Source organism: Stegodyphus dumicola, chromosome 1 (genome assembly GCF_044657685.1).
Source record: "Stegodyphus dumicola isolate Sdum_Otavi_A_Nest chromosome 1, ASM4465768v1".
Taxonomy (NCBI): Eukaryota; Metazoa; Arthropoda; class Arachnida; order Araneae; family Eresidae; genus Stegodyphus; species Stegodyphus dumicola.
The window spans coordinates 17,195,919-17,214,550 of NC_140768.1; the positions used below are offsets into that span (position 1 = coordinate 17,195,919).

General features: G+C 33.1%; 1 protein-coding gene across 1 annotated transcript in view; it reads right to left on the reverse strand.

Annotated features, from left to right (window-relative positions):
* Nucleotides 1-17,930, reverse strand: part of LOC146999050 (uncharacterized) — a 51,969-nt gene extending 34,039 nt beyond the window's left edge. The window contains exons 1-2 of the mRNA XM_085810471.1: nucleotides 17,833-17,930; nucleotides 6,751-6,789 (exon numbers count right to left, since the gene is read on the reverse strand). The gene's annotated coding sequence lies outside the window, so the exon portion shown is untranslated. The remainder of the gene's footprint in view (nucleotides 1-6,750; nucleotides 6,790-17,832) is intronic.
* Between the last annotated feature and the right edge of the window lie 702 nt (nucleotides 17,931-18,632).

The window sequence follows — 18,632 nt, forward strand, 5'->3', positions numbered from 1 at the left end:
CTCGGGTTGTAGGATTATTTTTCTTCGATTTGGATATCAGTCGTAGATTAGTTTTTCGGTCGCTTGAACAGAAGGCACTTTGTGATTCAAAATATGACGATTCTCTGGTTTTTCCAGCACTGGCGTTTTCGAGCAGGCCCAAAAGCGGCCGAGCGGTAAAGTCGCTGAATGCTGGTAGTTCGATCCGAAGTTTTAATCCCGCAAACAGGCTAGCTGCATGGGACTTTTTCGCTGTTTTCACCATGTGTAGCCTGTATGCAAGCCAGTTTCCTTTGGAAAGTCCTCCACAAAGTCATCCCCCACCTTAGGCAGACAGCCTTCGAGACAGCTGTTATACATAAACCAAAAACAGCCTTCGAGCAGGTTAATTTTCAGTATCTTTGGAGCGAAGAATTCCTAATGGGGATCAGAATGTTAATTCGTAAATTTTCATTAGGAAGCCAATATGTTGTAGAAAAGCAATAGGAATAGCAAATCATAATGTTGATTTCCATCTTTTTGCGCTTGTCATAATGAAATATGATAAATTGCTATTTATATTGATTCTTAAATTTAAGACACATGCACAAGAAGCTATCGTATTTTGTTATCTTACATACATGCATGCATGCATGAACACATCCATCCATCCATTACATGTGTATATACATATATTTCCGAATACGGTACCGATAGCAGAAGAGTACTGTTGTTTGTTTAGAGCTAATTCATTTTCGTGAAACGTAATATGTTTTAAAATCGTGGCCTTTCCAGCTGAAATTTTTATTCGTAAACAAAATGCCATTTAGTTCATATTTCATGAGATGCTACACAGTTCTTTAAATGTGCAGATTCACTGGGAGCAATTGGTAAAACTACATCCGCTGGTGCGGATGTATTACCAATTACACTGACTACCAATAAGTATTTGGACACCTATGCAAATGACGATATCTGCGGTCCTAAGGTACGTCACGGACTCCTCTGGTATATATCGTGTAGGAAACAGCATCGGCTTTAGTCGCATGCAAGATGCCTCGCAGTTCGGAGCTCTCTGATTTCGAAAAAGGTATAATTATCGGGTATCACAAATGTGGCCGATCCTTAAGGGACATATCTAGCGATCTGAAGTACCCAAAATCGACAATGGCCTATGTGATTAAGAAGTGGAAGGTTAGAGGTGATTGTCGGAATGTGCCCCGAGTCGGCAGACCAACGAAACTGGGGATAAAGACCGACGAGTGCTGTTCAGAGAAATTCCGAAGAACCGCACCCAACCCATGGCCCTCATCCGCGAGAAGTTTCAACGGGCATCCGGGAGTATTATTTCAATGAATACCATCCGTAAGGAAGCACATCTGCTTGGTTTTCATGATCGTGCTGCTGCCCATAAGCCTTTGATCACAAAGTCCAACCGCGCTGCTCGATTAATGTGGTGCAAAGCACATCGAAATTGGACTATAGATCAGTGGAAACGGGTTCTTTGGAGTGACGAATCAAGGTTCACCCTTTAGCGTTCGGATAGCAGGGTCTGGGTCTGGCGTCTACCTGAAGAACGTCTTCTGTCAGAATGCATTGTGCCAACAGTCAAGTTCGGCGGAGCTGGAATTATGGTCTGGGGGTGTTTCTCCTGGTATGGGCTGGGACTCTTGGTCCCCATTCATGGTAAGCTCAACTCCGATGCCTACTGCACTATTTTGGATGACAATGTGCTTCCTACGTTGTGGCAGTTTTACGGGTTGCACCTCTGTTACTTTCAGGACGACAATGCCAGTTGTCATGTTTCGACGTTAACCAAGGCTTGGTATGGTGCCAATGGAGTTCATCGAATGGACTGGCCTGCCCAGAGTCCAGACCTGAACCCTATCGAGAACCTCTGGGACGAGTTGCATCGTCGAATTCAGGGTTTCACTTCCCGTGCAAAATCGGTGAAGGAACTTCTATGTCTTCTCCAAGCCGAGTGGAAAAAAATATCACTGGCTGTCATACAAAAACTTGTGGAAAGTATGTCCCGGAGGGTCCACGCTGTAATTACCTGTCGTGTAGGCTCTACCAACTATTGATTTTGAATAAAGTTAGTTTTTCTTTTCTATCACGGGTGTCCAAATACTTATTGGTAGTCAGTGCATTCGACCATTATCCATTTAGTGCTATCTTCATCACCAGAATCTGGCTTCGCCATTTTGTCAAAGCGTAATCACTGTGACCGTTTTCCATTTCTTCCATTTACAATTCCTGTTTCTCAAATTTTTCTTTATTTAGCTTTTCAATGTAAATAAAAATGATGATGATTTTACTGTTCCGCTAAGCCTCGTTTGAGCCCCATAACCAATAGAAAAAAATTACGAAGTCCTCCAACAACAATACAAGCATTTATTTACGCGGTGAAAGCTTAAAACAGCAGAATAGAACCATTCACAGCCCGTTGTGCTTACCGACTCAAACTGAACATGGCGGGTGTAGCAAAGAAAAGAATTCTGTTTGTCAACGAGTTTCCAGTGGAGCAGGAAAAAGTTCCCATAAATTAAATTATTGCAGTATTATTTCATTGTCAATCGTTTTCTACATATTTGTTATAAAATTCGTAATAAATAAATAAAAAAATTTAAATCAAGCGGATTCGGTCTGATATTTTTCATTATTTTATTAAAATATTCAATTATCTAAGTATAAACTTTATATTAAGAATAAACATTTTGAGAACATTGTTCTCCTTGTTATCAATATATGCTATTTTCTATTATACAATGCATAATTTATGTTGTTACTCATCTCACTTGTCTGACAGTAACATCAGTACAAGCGCATGAAATTCATTGTGGCAAGGAGTGCAAGTTGCACCTATCGTACGTAAGAGCTTTGAGCACTATACAGGCGACAATACGACTTTCCCGCTCAGTTCCGCCCCCCCCCATTCTGATGGAGAAGAGGACGAATCCGAAGGTCTCACACCCCTCTTCCTCTACCACCAACTTCTCGAGAGGGCTTTCGGTTCGCAGCATATTTAGATTACCCCATGCCTCACGAGCACTATACATTTATAAACATCCGTGCCTTCTCCGGGATTCGAACCGGACCCCTCGGAACCGCAGTAGAGTCCCCTAACCACTGTGGAAAAGAAAGCTCTCTTCTGAAAACTCTGTCTTTCAGGAGGAGCTCATAGCTATCAGAGCAGCTCTTCTCCACCTGAAGAATAATCCCACAATGCCCAATATCATCTGCACAGACTCACCCTCAAGCCTCCCTGCGACAGCTGGAATTCGTTCTCGCAGCCCTATCGTCAGCAGCATTAGAGACATTCTAACCCACTGCTGCATTAGAGACATTCAGCTGCATTAGAGACATTCTAGCCTGCTTCGCAAAGACCCTCACTCATATGGGTACCAGCTCATACGGGAATAGAAGGAAATGAGAGAGCAGATGTTGCCGCAAAGGAAGCAGCGGATTCATCCACTTTACGAGAAGTCCCGACCCTTAGTCCAGTCTCGGACCTAAAGAGTCGGACATTCCATCAGCTCCTAAAAATATGGCAAGAAAGTTATTATCAAGCTTCCACAGGGAGACGTGTTTACAATCTCATTCCCAAGGTCAAGACAACAATCCAAACTAATAGCAATTACATGACGTATTTCCTCACTGGTCATGGGCTCTTCCCTTCATACCTCTGCCGCTTTGGCTTGAGAGAGAATGGTAACTGTGAATGTGGGGAGGACGGTCATCCAAACCATTTTGTGTTCTCCTGCCCACACACAGCACTTAACAGCCTCAAGCAACCAGGAGCCAGATTCTGGCCAAATTGATTCCAGAATCTACAAAGTAACAGAGTTGCCCAGCGGAAACTGAAAACAATAATTGACTACTGTACTAGCAATTACTCTTCTGACGCTGGAAGATAGTAATCATAAAAGTCTATATATGCTAGTTCAGTATGTCAGCAACAGAGTATGTGATATGTATTCTTCAATATGTAATTTTGTATTTACGCTGTGTCAGGTTCTCATACATAAAGTTCGTACTGTATCTGAATGCTGTAATGTATCTGTACATGTTTACATCTTTTATTTACGGTACCTAATATATACTAAGGATCACGCGTACCTCAATGGCATCCTTCATGTAAACTTTAACTATCATGATAACGTATATGTATAGATGTGTATATGAATATGAAGGAGAGTATGTATACTTTTATTTGTTTCGGAATATATATGTATGTAAGTGTGTATATATCTGTATCTGAGTTGGTATTTATATGTATATACAAATATTTTGATTGTACTCTTCTTCAAGTGCATTGTATGCATATGTATATATTTATTTGTACATTGCATTGCTGTACTCTTCTTCAAGTGCATTGTATGCATATGTATATATTTATTTGTACATTGCATTGCTGTACTCTTCTTCAAATGCCTTGTATGCACATGTAAATTTCTTTTTGCATTTTATAAATGTCGTCTGCTCAGCCGGGGCTGCCCAGAGCTGCGGCTTGGCAGCTAGCGGTTAACTCCCGCTGCTGAGTTGGTAACCAATTCTGCATGGATATATCCATACCTGGGTCGGAAGCCAACTCAGCGGTTTACTCCCCTAACCACTATCCCGTCTGGGCTGCACGGTTTATGTTACTATAGGAAAATGTTAATATGAAAAATATTTTCGAATACAACACTTCTGAATTAAAAAGTCTAGCTTTAAAAAAAATTATATTTTTTTATATTTCAATACAGTTGAGAAAACAGTTTAAACAACTGGATTAAATGCAAAATGAAAAATAGTATTGGTACAATAATGCTTTAATTTAGAATTCTAAATTAATACTTATTAGGCCTGCTATTTTATCTTAATACTTTTATTTAGAAATCTAAATTAATACTTATTAGGCGTGTTATTTTATCTTAATGCTTTAATATATTATTTGCTTTTTAATTTTAAAAAAATAAGTTCAAAACATATTAATTTTCATATATAGACTTCATTTTCGTATGACTTGTAAATATGGAGTCATTTTATAAATCATAATTTAAGATGCTTGTATGACATATTTTTCGTGCGACATTTTAGTCAAACGATAATTTTTTGTTCTTACTACGTTGTAGCTGTTACGAAAACACTACGATCATTTACTTTTCACCAAACCAGACTTCACTGTGTTATATTAGGAGGCAAGAAAAAATGTTTATCATAAGGGTAATAAATAACAAATTTATTTAAAGAAAAAGCAGGTTCGCTACTAGTTACTGTTTCACATACAGCTATCTTACAAAAGAACAACACACTGTTGCCAATCCACCGCAATTAAATGCTGATATCAAAGGTCGTGGCTTATCAATACCCAACACTAGCCGCAATCCTTATTTCCTGAATACTAATTTATAATTAGCCTCTCAGACAGGAAAGTGATTATCCTGATCGAAGAGAATTGTGGTTTGAGAATTCTTTCATCAGACAATCAGTGTGATTTTTCGTTACTCTGTTTAAAATTGGCAAATAGGGGATAGTTTTGAATAGTTGTCTTGACTAGGCAAATCGTATACATAATTCTGATAATAAAAATACGAGTAGATTGCTAATAAAAACAATTGTAATAAGATTTCTAATAAAAACGTATACATAATCTTCTTTTAATTATCAGTTTTGATTGAAATGCAGTAAATATAAAAGTTTAGCATATGTACGCCATATATTTACAGATATTAAATTTTTTCTTTCCCTCCAATAGAATTTTATCAATCTTCAAACATGGTACCTTGTAACGAGGTATATTAATTTTATAACTGCAAAATATTGAGCGTTCATAGGATGATGCTGCCATTTAGAATCGAAAGAAAACACTAGAAACTTAAAATTATAGCTTTTGGTGTAGAGAAATTAGCATTTTTTCCGAGGTTAAAAAATATACCGGTTGTTTGTCAATTTTCCAGTGCCCTTCAAAGAGTTAAGAGAGATAAGAAACTAATGCTGGATCTACGAGGTTTCTACAAACATTTTAAACAAAAATCAGTTCTTGAAATATTCGAACTATGATACACGAGTTGGACACTCATCAGCACATAAATGCAGAAAGAATCTACTTTGATAAAATGTAGATCAGATAGCATTTGGTAAAGTTTTAAAATCCTGATTAAATCGTTCGACTTTCTATTTTATTAAGAAAATAAAGGATTAAGTTTCATCAGTTCTTAATGCTTATTAATGATGATATAAATATAAGTATTTTATTCTTGATTCGATGGTATATAGTAATTGCAATCTAATTTTCAATATCCTATTTATAATAGTTGTTAAAATATCCAAGGAAATTTCTTGAAAAGATTAGTTTTCTTTTTATATTTTTAACTTACAATTAACTTTGCTTGTCAAAAAAGTCTTAGCAAACTTTAAATTAGTAAGTTTATTTATTTGCAGTTAGGTTTTCAGTAACTATATTTTATCACTCCATGTTGCAAGATGGTTGAGAGAATAAAACATATATTTCAAAGCGTCAACGGAGTATATTTTAAATTAAAAGCTAAAAACGTTACGCATAGCATTAAAGATTATCAAAATTCAAGAATGAATTTGCCTTGAATTATCACTGTAAATGTTTTTTTTTTCCACGATAATGTGATCGCAATTAAATAAAGCAAAAATTAAAATGCACAAATTTAACGAAAAGAATTATTTCTCAGGGCAAAAATATTACGTTTTCTTGCATATTTTCTGCCTAAAATATCAAAAACATGAATGCCAAGAATCTTAATAAAATTAAAATGTTCAGAAAATAGTTATTACCTATTTCAGCGCTTTTCAACCTTTTGACTTGCACCACATCTAAACAAAAATTGAAACATTTTAGTATCACCTCTACATTTTACAATGATTTTTTATTTCACTTTGTCAATAGAAATATTTAAAAAACATATTTTGCCATTTGCCCAACCTATTGGTTATTTATATTAAATATGCACACATAAAAATATTATATTAAAAAGTAGTTACCATTTTGATTATCAAAATTTAAAATATAACACTTTAATTCTAAAACTTAATATGAAATGTGGGCCTGTTTAAGAAATATCAATTTGTTTATGCCTGGTCTTGTTTCATTTAGCTTTAACAGTAAATTAGGATCCACTTTTAATTTTGTTTTGCATTTATTTTTCAAATACAACATGGAAGAAAATCTTTATTCCCACAAATAGGCTGCGAAAAAAGGCAATAAACATTTAATAGTTTTATTTTGAAATGCCTTTAAATTTTTTTTTTCCGGTTCAGCCAAAAGTTAACAAGTTTGTAATTGTTGAATTTCACAGCTAGAGTCCGATTCACAGAAAATTTCGATCAATTGTTCTTTTTACTTCCTTCGACGAAGTAAAAAGGAAGTATTGTAATCGCGAAAAGCTTCAGGCAGCATATTTCAACGAAAATATCTACTTTGACCACTTTCGAATGCAATTTAACGATGTTTTTGCGTGATATCTGTACGTAAGGACAGAATAAAAGACTCTTTTCCTCCAAATAAACTAAAAAACTGCTTTAAAATGAATTCTGAAGAGAATTTTTCGTGGCGTCTGTACGAACGTATGTACGTACGTGCATACGAATAACTCAAAAACGAGTAGCCTCAGAACTTTGAAATTTTGTATATAGGACTACTATAACATGTACATGTGCACCTCGTATTTTCCTTTCAATCGGCCGCCCCAAACGTATATAAATATATTTATAAATATATCCACTCCTTTACCCGGCTCAGTGATCTCAGTTTCATTACTCTTATATGTTTGTAAATTGTACATTTTTTTCTTTAAAAATGATTGAATTAGGTTGTTTTTATCTTCTCGTTAAGGGTTTTATGCCTTTAGTAAATCTGTATGCAATATTTTTAGAATTATCAGCAATTTAAAACTTGTTTAAGTGCCGCTAAGCCTATTTTGATGGCGGCCATTGCTTGTTTACATTTGAAACAGCTGAGTATTGAATTTGTTGCCAATCTAGAGAAACGTAGCTTCGCAACAACAAAGATAAACGCCTTCATTTCTTATTGCGATTTAAATCATGCTTAATCCTTTCTGGAATTTTTTCGAGGAAATAAGTGTTTAAGATTTACTTAATTTTTAATAATTTAATTTTTAATAATTAGTAATTTAATTTTTAATAATCAGTAATTTAATTTTTAATAATTAGTAATTTTTAGTAGAGATATTTTGAGTTTTTATGTATTTTTGCCCTGTCGCGAAGTGAGAACTGAATTAATTGAATGAGAAATACTCAATCGTCTATGAAAAACTGTTTCTTTTTTGTTTCGTTTGCTTAATTTCTTTTATGCATCGTTCTAGCTTTATTATAGTACTTGAATAGAACATGTGGCAACGATTAGATAATTTTTTAAATGATACAAATTTTGTTTATTCTGAGTTATAATATGAACGAAATATAATACTGTTAAGTGAACCTAGCACCAGAGTGTCGCTATGGTAAACAAATAGGGGGAATTTTAAAGAATGCACTTATTCTATTGTGGTTTATGCGCTGTCGGCGAAGCAGATATAATTAAATCCAATAATTTTAAACAAAATGCAAGAAAAAATGCGTGTAATTTAATATTCCGTACAAGGGAGTTATGTGGTGTACACATCAGATTTTTTTAGTTTAATAGTTAAAAATACTGTTACGAATTTTGTATTTAGATAGCTAATGTCAGTAGAATTCTAGATTCGTTAGGTATTTTGGAAGCAAAAAAAGATGAAAAATTAGCAACGCCTTCGCCGGGAATCGAACCACGGACCTCTAAAATACGCTTCCAGCGTGCAGACCGCCACACCACGAAGGCAAGCCAAGAAGGTGGGAGAAAAACCTTATAGAATTATAATTAAAATTGCTTTATTTCCCCGTGCAATGCAGCATGAAATATATTTTAAGAGAAAGCTACGCTGGAAAAGTTAAAATACAAAAGCAAGTGCACTTATCATTTAATAAATAGATATTTCGTAATTTACATTTAAATTGAATAAATGTAATTGACTGCTATGTTAGCTGTAACCGTAATTCTATCGTCTTGGCTGCCAGAAATCTCGAGAAGCAAAGAAATTACTGTAAATTTCTTGCGAACGATTAAAAAATATAAAAAGCCAGAAAGAGGACAAACATCTCAGCTCAGTTGCTTAGTTCCTGTTAAAGCGATTTGTTTAGTTCCGTATGAACTGTTATATCCGAATTAGCTTTCTCTTTGAAATGCGTTGTATTTTAACGTTTTTAGTAATTTAAAGTATAGTTACTGGTTGTATTGCTTTCTATTTAACATATTTGCGTTCTGTTGATTATTGATAATGCTGCTGATACTGTGAACACTTGTACGAATATCTCTTAGGAAAATTCCAGCGTTTCGTTATATTTCTTGTGATAAGAATTAATTTTATTAACTTTTTATCGGACTTGTCCATTCAATCTATAAGGTAACCGTACGCACACAACAATACTTTGTTTCTCTTGCGTACCACTGGTTGAGAATCACTAACCTATTTGATTATTAATTATCTTAATACTTTTGTCTTCAAATATTATTCCATTCCTACAGAAATCTAAGCTAAAAAAATAATCTAATTCGTATCCTTATTATATCCGTTTTAACTTAAATTTCTATATCTTAAGAGTTAAAAAAGCAACAAAATTCTTACAATCAAACTACTTCAAAATTGTGAAATACGGGTAGCAAATTTTATAAGCTTTTAAACGTGAATTGATTCTCTACCTTTTTATTAAATCTCTGCGATCTGAAATTAAATATGAAGCAGATTCCTTTCTTCAAAAATTCCGTTCATTTCGTGGGTTTAAGCCATTATAAAGTTTAAATAACAATTTTAAAAGAATGTTTCAAAAAAGGTAACGATTTTAAACAATGAAATATTTTTAAAAGAAATAAGATAAGCTTCTTCCTTAGGGAATTTGATAAAACAAGATGGCATTTTTTTTTTAAATGGTTGCCAAAGGAACGTGTAACTTAAATAAAAAAGAACAGCACAGAAAAATGACGATTATTATGAAATCCCAGAGTATATCCTAGCAATCAGTTTCAGTTAATCCCTGAAATAACGGTCGAATGGTTCAAACATTTTTTCGTTATTAAAAGCAATTGCAGATGCTCTGAAGATATTTTGTTGAGTTACTATTGCAATACAATAAAAGAGATTATTGCTATTTCTGTAACAATCAAAACAATATATAGATATATATTTTTTCAAAATTACCAAGAGACTAAAGTTACATAAAACGTATATATATATGAAAATATGAGATGTTTCCTTCTACAGCATTAGATTCTATATAATATTTCTGGGTATATATAATATTAGTTCGTATTTGACACAAATATTTATATGAAACTTGATTCTAGTATAGCCTCACCAAAATCCTGACAAAACTTTGATGCAATTAATTAATTTCTGTTAACAATATATTTCCATTTGAAAACAAGCGATATTAAATATATTTTTTTCTTTCATTTCGAGCAACATTTCTGTATTGATGTCAGTTAATAATTGAATATCAGGAAGAAACTTTGAGCAGTTTTAAAAATAGCAATGGGGGTATAAATTATTCACTTCTTAAAGAAAGTAAAGGCTTAAAGTCAAAAACGAATTCTCATTATAAATAATTAATTACCTCTTGCTTATACGACAATACAAATTTCCAACTCTAAGCGATTTAAGATAAATAAGATAAATGATTAAATAAGAAAAATAAAAGATAAAAAAATCTGAAAGCTTTCAAATTTTATACTACGCTCCGAAGAGGCGTTTATTTAATGTTTTATGTGTTACCTTTATTTATTAAATATCATGTTCTTCGCACTTAAATCATAAAAGTCAATTCAACAGCAATATCGCGAAATATTTTAAAGAGCATATCTTCAGAATTTCCGATACACAGTCTTGCGCGGTGGAGATAAATTTTCTTCCTGTAAAGTGTTGCCATTGCTCCCTTTGAAATCATAGAGTTTCTTAATCAACAACTCGTAAATGCTTTACAAAATATGAAATAGATCATAAAACAAATTCAAATTCGGGTTTCCAGATGCCCATATTCGGGTATTCAAAATTACATGGCTCTAGGTACCATTATTTTATAACAGTACGAAAAACATACATTTATTTAAGCAAACTTTTCATTACTTAATTTTTTTAAATATAATAAGGGGCTCTAATATTTGGTGGCAACAATTTAAAAAGTGATTCGCCGTTTATAGTAAATTGACGCAAAATGCCAAAACAAAATTAATATCCCATCTTGGCAAACTGCCCCTTTAGGCTAATAAGATAAATAACATACATAAGAGATAAATATTAAATAAGATAAGGAAAAGATAAAGATTAAACAAGATGGATAAAAGATTTCATAATTAACATAGATAAGAGATAAATAAAATATTAAATAGGATAAAGAAGATGTATGAGAGATGGAGATAAGATAAATAAGAGGGATAAAAGATCAAACAAGATAAGTAACACAGATAAGAGATAAAGATTAAATATAATAAATAAGCTATATAAGGATAAATAAGGTAGCTAAGTGATAAAGATTAAATAAAAATATTAAGTAAGATAAATAAGATGAATGAAAGATTAAATAACATAAGATAGATAAGATATAAAGTTAAGATAAATATGATAGATAAAAGATAAACCAAAGATGGTATGAGATACATATATAAAGTAGTGATTAAGATAAATAAGATAAAAGTGCGCGATTTGTCAAATTGCGATTTGTTAACATCTTTAATAAGAGATATTTATTCCAGAACCAGAGAACCAGTAATCCAGACTGATAAATAAAAAAATGTGATCATAAATAAAAAATATCTGATGTGGACAGAACATGACTTCTTTGTACGGCCTTTTAAATTACACACATTTTTGCTGAATTTCATTTAAACGTATTTCCTCGAATTTCATTTGAGTTAGATTTATCATTCAGAGAATTCAGTACTAATTTCACGGCAAGTAAAAAATACATAGTCTCAAAACACCTTCATTTAAATTTGTAAAATAACACAGAGAAAGCTAAAACACCAAATACAGTTAAAAACTGTCAAAGAAAAAATTTTTACAATTAAAATTAGAGTTTCTACTCAAAAACAAACAATGCGGCCTGCTAACAGGAAGACAAATTTTTCGGTGCAAACAAAATAGAAAATTTACTTTACAAAACGACACTGAAGTGCGTGCAAAAACCGACTTAATATACTTTTCTACCAACAGTTTCAAAAGTAAACAAATAACGGATTCGTTAGGCTTAATACCACTTAAACAACTTTTAACTTGTCGGTAATTCTGTAACTATTAACAGATTAACTAAAGGTATAATAACCTACCGAAACGTAAGTAAAACATAATTCAATTCCTTTTAAAATAAAAAAATTGCATAATTTATCGGCATATAGAGAATAAAAGTACTCAACTCACCGAGCCAGATAACAGAGTGGGTATATATGTACGTATATATATATATACATACATTTGGCGCGGCCGATGGCAACCGAAAAGGGACGTGCACAACTACATGTTATAGAGGTATAGACGTCACCAAAACGTCGTTTCTGAATCCATTTTACAATCCGTTTTTTTGGGAGAAAAGGAGTAATTTATTCTGCCCGTACTTACAGATGTTACACAAAAGCATTGCTCAAATGGATTTGAGAGCGTTCAAAATGGATCTTTTTGGTGAAATGGAAATGTTTTTGGGAACCCGATATTTTCGGAGAATACAGTACTATCTTTACTTCGGGTAGACTCACCAGCGGAAGAGCGGTAATGTCGCTGAACACTGGTAGTTCGGTCCGAAGTTCGAATCCCGCAAACGGGCTGGCTGCATGGTCTTTTCGTGGTTTTCCCAATGTGTAACGTGTATACGAGCCAGTTTCCCTTAGAAAGTCCTCCACAAAGGTATCCCTCCCCTTAGGCAGATAGCCCTCGAGGCTTTGCCATAATCACACACACAAACTCATTACTTCGGGCAAGTAAACATTATTACTTTTCCTTTCCTTCAATCATTTGGCCATTGCTGGCTTTCGTTTGTGAATGGATCTTGACAAGTTAATTTAGAAGCTATCACACATAATATGGTTTACAAGGTCTATGGTAAAGAAGAGACAGATAACGTTAACTCACTTCAAAAGCAAGACATTTTAAAGTGTTTTATAACATAAACAAACCCTTCTACTTTTAATACAGAGCTCGTAAAATTACTTAACTGTCAAAAAGTGCTATTATCATCTTTTTAAGGAGATTTAATAATATTTTAAAACATAAGAGTAATTATAATTAAATATAACATTTTTTAAAGCCGTAGTAAAACACTTTCCTCTTTTATTCATTTTACTATATGGCATGCAAAATTTCTTTTTTAATATAAGCAAATACCTAATAAAATCCCAAACGTATAAATTCTCATATTACACATGCTTTTCCTCCGAGAAATTAATATAGTAAGTTCCAATACCGAATAACGAAGTTGTGCTGTCTCTATGGCAACGAACATTGTGCTCCAATCGGAAGTAAGTAAACTCTATACTTCTTTTCACAGAACTATACTCTTTCCGCCACCATATGACAGGCAGAGAATGAGGAGATTCTCCTTGAAGGGATGAATGAGCAAACCGGACGTCCCACCGCTGAGGGCAGTGTGGAGTCAGGCTGGGGAGTACTGATCGACGACAAAAGGGACTTTTGTTGATCCTGCTGCCGCATAACCTTCTGAATGTCACGGATTACACCGGAATCCGACTGGAAAAGGAAATAAGGAACGTTGGCTTAGGGAACGAGCACTGGTCAGTGAAAAGAACTTAGAAAGCGGGACACTTTCTCATGAGAATGCCTTGTGTTCTTTGAGACTTCGTTTGGAATAAGTTTTGTGGCTTCTAAAGGAGTACAACAAATACGAATAAGCATAGCTCCTTTATATTACACATTTATAGAGGTTTTTCTATAAATTTTAGCATCTTATAATACACTAGCAGCTTCGCTGCCAGCCTTCGTCTGGCTTTTAAATGTACCGGAAAAATGGCTGAAGGGAACACCAAACGTTAAATTTAAAAACTGCGTAGAATTTTACTTTGCAGAACAATTCATAAAAAAAGTTATTACGTATAACAAAATTACAATGAAATAAGCAATATCCCTTAATACAAATATTAATTATCCTAATAAATTAATTAGTCAACTTCCCTTTGCAAAATCTTAAGAACTCAAATGGTATAAAGGTGGTTAAGAATTTTGTTTCCTAAAAAAATCACTCAAAACTTTTCAATATTTTAAAAACAGTGAAATGAGCAATAAATAACATAAAAGAATGCAAAAAACAAAAAATTCTGAAAAGCAAAATATAACTAATGATATTTTATCTTATATTTTCAAGAGAAAAAAAAATTACAATGAAATAAGCTATATCCCTTAATTCAAATATTAATTATCCTAATAAAAAATTAACCAACTTTCCGTTAAAAAAAAATCATGCAAAACATTTCAATATCTTAAACACTGAAATAAGCAAAAAATAACATGAAAGTAACTCAAAAAACATAAAACTCCGCGCAGAATTTTACTCTGCAGAACAACTTTATAAAAAAAAATCAATAAAAATTTATTATATATATATATATATAAATGACAATGAAATATGCCAATCTCTTAAAAACTGTGTCATAAGAAATAAGATGAAAAATTGATGCCAAACCCATATTTCTAAAAGAATGAAAATATTCAAAATGATGCGATTTCATCAAAATCTATCAACAACAATAAGACAGGAAAATTGGTGCCAAAATCACATTTTTAATGATGTGAGAAGGGTACTCGGAAGCTTCATTTAAAAATTTTTTTTAAATACAAAATATTATCAGTTTTCCAAAATTCTTTTTGTAAAAGCAGTCGCAAGGATGAAAGTTTAACGTGTCCAAAAATCAAAGAAAAATAAGCTGTACATTTTTAAAAATAAACTTTTTTAGAAAATATCCCGTTGAAAAGGTGTTCATCTCCTTTTGTTAAATAAATTCGTATTTAATCGGTTTATGGAAACACGAAATTTATTTTAAGTTCGTAAAATAGCTAAGTGTCAACGTTTCTTGACGATGTGAAAATGGAGTGTGTAGAGTAAAATCTCGCTTTCCTATAGCCCATTATGTCTCAAAAGGACGAGATTTCGTCACAAAACATAAAATAAAAAAATTCGAATTTCGAAAAAATCGCTTCGAGATGCACTGGCTCTTGTCTAGATGCACCTATGTACCAAATTTCGTAGCCGTGGGTCTATTAGCTTACTCGCAGCGCGAACGAAAGACACACACAGACTCTTTTTTTTTATTATTATTATTATATGTAGAAATAACATTTTATTAAAATCTGAAATTTAACCTGAATATGCTATTAGTCTAAAGAGGCAATTTGCTCAGAAGAACTATTAATTTCGTTTTGGCAATTTGCGTCGATTGACGACAAGCGTTGTTTCACTTTTCAAATTGCTACCACCACATGTTATCGCCCTGTATTATATTTAAAGAAATTAAATAAGAGGAATCTGTATAAATGTATGTATGTTTCTGGCATTGTGATAAAACAACGCTACCTAGAGCCATCCAATTTTGAATAACGTACTTCTCCACCCGAATATTTGCATCCGGAAGCCTGGATTTGGAATTTGCTTTATTTATTTATTTCATATTTTGTAAAGCATTTACAAGTTCTTGATTAAGAAACTCGCCGATTTCAAAGCGAGCAATGTACGAAAAAAACGCTTTAACATTTTTACCTCCAGCGCGAGAGAATGTGCATCGGAAATTCTAAAGATATGCTTATTTTAAAATTACTTTGCAATACTGCTCTTGAACTGAATTGCATGGTTTAAGTGCGAAGAACAGGATATTTAATAAATAAATATAACACACAAAATGTAAAAAAAAATACTGTTTCACAGCAATTGCACACGCATGCGTAACATATACTGCAGTTATGTACGTCTTTTCATAGCAAAGTAAACAACCTTTACTCAAACTATACTCTCTAAAACTATACAATGTATTTTACTGTTTGAAAGTAATTAATACTTGGCTTTAAATTATAAGATGTAGTATCAGCTCAGAATTGCATTTTTCTATCACAGATAAACGTTAACGTTAAATTTCAGAACCACTTATTAAATAAAGAAAATCGTAAAAAATAAATGTGGGCCTTGCACGTTTCTGACTTCCTGTCTTTTCTTTTCTCAAAACAAAAAAAAAAAAAAAAAAAGGAAAGAACGAAAGATTTAAAGTGACCTTAGGCAGTTTTAGAGAGCAGATTTCAAGAAAGAGGATTTTTTTCCCTTTAAACCTTGATTTCCTTCTGAAGATGAAGAACTCACGTATTTTGATTTCTTACCCAAACTTTTTCAGCGTTACTTAATCATTCACGCCTTAAAAAAAGTACTTTTTCTTTTTACCCCTCGACTTGTTTCCTTGTTTTCTTGAGAAAGGCTACAACTTTTTATGATACAGAAAAAAAACGAAAAAGAATTATTTTTTATCTGTTACTCTCTTGTTTTCCCCTTCTTTCCCTTTTTCATATTTCATCCGATTTTTTTTAACTGATAGATTTCACTGAATATTTTGAAATTTTTTTTTTCTTATGTTAAAGGTATAGAATAAAATTTATTTTTGAGACTAAACTAATGTTAAATGAATGTTCGTACTAAACTATGTATTATCTTATAATAATTTTCGAATATTTATTTTATTTTTTCATTTGGCAGAGCTGGAGATTGAGAAACTGCAACTTTGGTCTTAATCCATCATAGTAAAGCAAATTTCATAATACGATTGGACACAAGAATATTTGACTTACCAGCGCTTATAAATATTACTTACCAAATCACTAATATGCAAAGCTATAAGATCATTTTTTCTTGTATACCATCTGTGTTCTTCCTAGAGATTTACTCCTACTTACTCCTGATTTCGCAGAAAAACTTTTTCTCTGCGTTTGCTATTTGATACAGATGGCCTAGTTTCAGAGTTACACGTCGTTTTAAGAATTTTCAAAGAAGAGATTCTGAGGTTTTATATATTTTCGCTTTGCCGCGAAGTTATAGCTGAATTATTATATGAGAAATCTATCTAAATTTGGGGAAATTAAGTTTAAATGAAATGCAGGAAAAATGCGTATAATTTGATATTCAGTATAAGTAAGTCTTGTGGTGTATATATCAGAATTTTTACTGATAAACAATAGCAATGAACTCCAAATTTTTATGGCATTATCTTGGGAAAAGGTTATAAGTGCATACAATCTCTGATTTTCCTTCTTCCAATTTTACAGTGCATATTAAATTCAAACCGCACTTGTACCGTAATTTTGAATTTTCATACATACACACAAGCAAACACACACACACACCATATGTGTAACAGATACATTATTCAATTCAACGCAATTATCAGAAGTATTTACAATAAAAAGATTGTAGAGACATTAGGTATTTTTTTTTGCAAACATTAGAGATGAAAAATGAGCAATGCCTTCGGCGGGAATCGAACCACGGACCTCTATATACACGCCGAGCATGCAGACCACTACACCACGAAAGAACGCTGAGAAAGTGTGAGAAATACCTTATGTACTCCCTCTTATAAAGGGCGACTGGGATTTTTAAAGGACCCAATCGGCAAACTCTGGGTGGGAAAAATTATCCTCCGCCACCCTTTTAGTTCGAGCGCCACTTCTAAAGTTATTAGTTTTTTTGGGGGGGGGAGAGAAGCAGGACAAATTTTCATCATCATCATGAAAACATCAATTGTACTGAAATTTATAAATTCAGAATTAGTGGCATCAGAACATTCGCACTTACCTAGTACGTACTGCAGTATTCTTTCAGAAGTTCGTCGGTTTTTCAGGAGTATGTGTCACTTCTTTTCCAGTTCCGGAGTTAACTGTCCAAATTCTCTGCAAAAGTGAGCAAAACTTTACGAGGTGATAAGCTATACGAGCAATATTCGTCATAGAATGTATAATCGGAAGGCAAGCGACGAGAAGCTAAACGGTAGTTTTTCACTGTCACATTTAAAGAATTAACACAAAACTGAGAGGACACACTTCAGAAAGTTATTTTAACATTAGATTATTTATTAAATTTTATTAAGAGGAATGTAAATGATGTACATGCTCAAAGAAACTGCCCAAACCAGCTGTAACGCAGAGTTCACACCTGCGCGACGAAGACTGACGCACATTTGCGAAGACACACCAGGACATATGGATCTAGTCACCAGGATCGCGGGCAACAAAGGCGATAGGCACTTGTAGATTACGCTTTACAAAAAAAAAAAAAAAGTACCAGCAATAATAAATGACTTTAGCAACGCAGAAATGGCGTACTTAAGGTATCTATCTGCCTACGTTAAAAAAACGATTTCGGCGAAAAAATTCGATTTTTTTTTATTGCCCAATCTGAAAGGTCAGTTTTGTAGGATTCCGAAAATGGTTCATTTTTACGTTTGTGATAATTAGAAGAGAAGGTATAGCCAATTAACTGCACTGGAAGTGAAAGCAGAAAGACCGGAAGTGCCATTTAAAAGGCTCAAGGTAAACAATGTTGTTATCTGTGTTTTTTTTTAACTGTTTGTGTGTAAAATTGTGCTAAAACATTTC